The sequence below is a fragment of the Silene latifolia genome, chromosome 3 (genome assembly GCF_048544455.1).
Source record: "Silene latifolia isolate original U9 population chromosome 3, ASM4854445v1, whole genome shotgun sequence".
Taxonomy (NCBI): domain Eukaryota; kingdom Viridiplantae; phylum Streptophyta; class Magnoliopsida; order Caryophyllales; family Caryophyllaceae; genus Silene; species Silene latifolia.
In genome coordinates, this window is record NC_133528.1 from 40,435,491 (window position 1) to 40,438,023 (window position 2,533).

Sequence of the window (2,533 nt, forward strand, 5' to 3'; positions counted from 1 at the left end):
CTGAGGCTGAGAGGGAGGTGGACTTGGCTGGCGCTAGTGGTGACGCCCTCCTTCTTCCTGGCGAGGACTACTCGGCGTTCCTCTATGGGAGGTTGGCGTACTGGCCGGTAGTGGTGAGCATCTTTACTCTTCCTCTTTACTTGATTTTTTTTAAAACTATGATGAAAGATCACCGATTAATGAGAAACATTTGGTTTTGCAGGAGGTTGAGGCGGCGGGCATCGAGCCCCCAGAGTACCCCGAGACCCTCGAGTACACTGACGCAACCGGGAGGACGACGATCTCCGAGCTACGCGACTTTGACGTGGCTGTGACAGATGCTGGCCTGGACGACTGGCAGCATCAGATTCGGAGGGTAAACCTCTAATTTTGTGTGATTTTTTGTGTAAGAACACATTTGATTGAGTTTATTCAATTATTGAGAACTTCTTTTTGAAAATGCAGGTTGCACCGTCTCGGTTCGTGGCGTTATGGAGGGTGGCCAATCGGCTGCGAGCTACTGCCGTCGAGGCACTTGTCGGTGGTCGAGGCCGTCAGGTATGAACCTTGTGCCTGTTTCATTTTTGACTTTTGATTTCCAACTTTTCTTGTAATTGCTTGACATGAGCAACTTTTGTTGTTTTACAGGGGGCCGCGAGTTGGAGCGAGAGTTGACCCAGTCTCGGGAGGAGACAGCTCGCTTGCTGAGGGAGCTCGAGGTTCGAGACGCCGAGATTGCTGCTCTTGCGGCAAGGGTTGCAGAGCTGGAGGGCGACCAGCAGTAGTTTTGTTTTAGTTTTTGTTTGTTTGTTGGCTGTATTTTGCACAGTTGTACATTTTGGACCTTCATTTTGAACATTCTGGACTTTGTTTCAAAATGGAGCCCCGATTTGTTGTACATTTCCCCTTTTTGGTTGTATATAAGATAGCCTGAGTGCCTTTGTTGCTGGGCTGTGTTGCTTGTATCTGCAGGTTAGCTTTGAACAGGTTTGGTAGATGACGGCTTACGCCGTCATGCCGCCGAAATTTACATAGAAATCACGCAAAACATACATATGGCCTTGATTAGCGCAAAACGAGTGACTCAAAAGAATGCAAAAATGCAAAATTTTTGTCGGAAATGACCGGACGGTAGGGAGGGTTACCCCCTAAAAAAGAAAAAAAAAAGAAATCTATAAGTTAGAAATGAGATGATTAAAAAAAGAAATGAAATAAATTTAAATTTTGAAATGAATTTGTAGATACCCGTATCCGTCGATATTGGAATTTATAGAGAACCCGACAAACACCCGATGATGATAGGACACATGTATTTATTTAGTTGTCATTGTCATTATTTGGGTTCGTTTTACGATGTAGAATGAGCGTTGTCGACGGAGTATTTTAATTTAAATGATATTTAAATTAAAGTCTTTTCTAAGGTGATTTCAATTTATTTTGTTTTATTTTGAATTTATTTTCTTAAGTTTATTTTATTGAAAATAAAATAAATTTTTGATTTGAAAAATCATTTTATGAGTATATTTGATTTGAAAAATCATTTATTTTAATATGTTAATCGATTTGAAAAATCGATTTTAAAAGCGAAGAAAACTCGTTTTAAACATGTGTTTTGAAGCGCAATTTTAGCTCGGTTTTTGAGCCCGTTTTCTTTACGAGTTGGCACGAATATCGAGTACACTAACCAACCTAAGCCTCTACCCATCCACCCCAGTTCGAACCCCATAACAATGGCCCAAATCCCGTCCTAAACATCTCCCCAACAGCCCACACAAAAGCACGAGCAGCCCCCTGTTTTGCGTGCCAAATCCCGAGCCCAAAACCCGCTCCAAATACCACCTAAACCCGTGCCCATTAACCCTAACCTATACCCTAGTATCCTACCCATATTACCTTACCTTAACCACCAAGAAAACCCCCCATACAAACCCTAGAAAACCCCCCAAAAGCTGCTGGACAGCAGCTATGCTCAGGGGAGCCCGTATGCCTCTCCTCCCTTTTACCCTACTTTAACTCCTTATAAATACGACCCCTTCACCATACATTCATTCCTCTAAGTTCTCCACACATACAACCGTCATTCAAAAGCTTTAAACTCCAGAAACGAACCCTAATTGCCTCTCAAAAACCCTCCACAAAACCGACATCCAAACTGGAACAGTTTGTGTGTCCTCCTCGAAAAACAATTCGTTCCTCCTTCAAACCTCCATCAAAACTCGAGTTTCGTGTTCCTAATTAACCATAAAACATCCATCTACACATTAGACAAAGATTTATGAGCCAAATTGCCCTTGAGAGTACACGAATTCCCTCGAAAAACAGAGTGTTGTACACTCTGTTTTCGCGGCTTTTCTTGTCTGTCCAGTTCTGTTTGTGCTCGTTTTTCGTGCCCAATAACTCAAAACGAGCAGGGATTGTTTTAAGATCTCTGTTCTCCTCTCTTTCTAGTTTTCAAAACATCTTTTAAATTGAATTTTCATCGTGAAACGAGAGAGAAATCGCTGTTTGAAAGTTGCTGTCCAGATTCGATAAAAACGTGTTGTTTGCTTTGTTT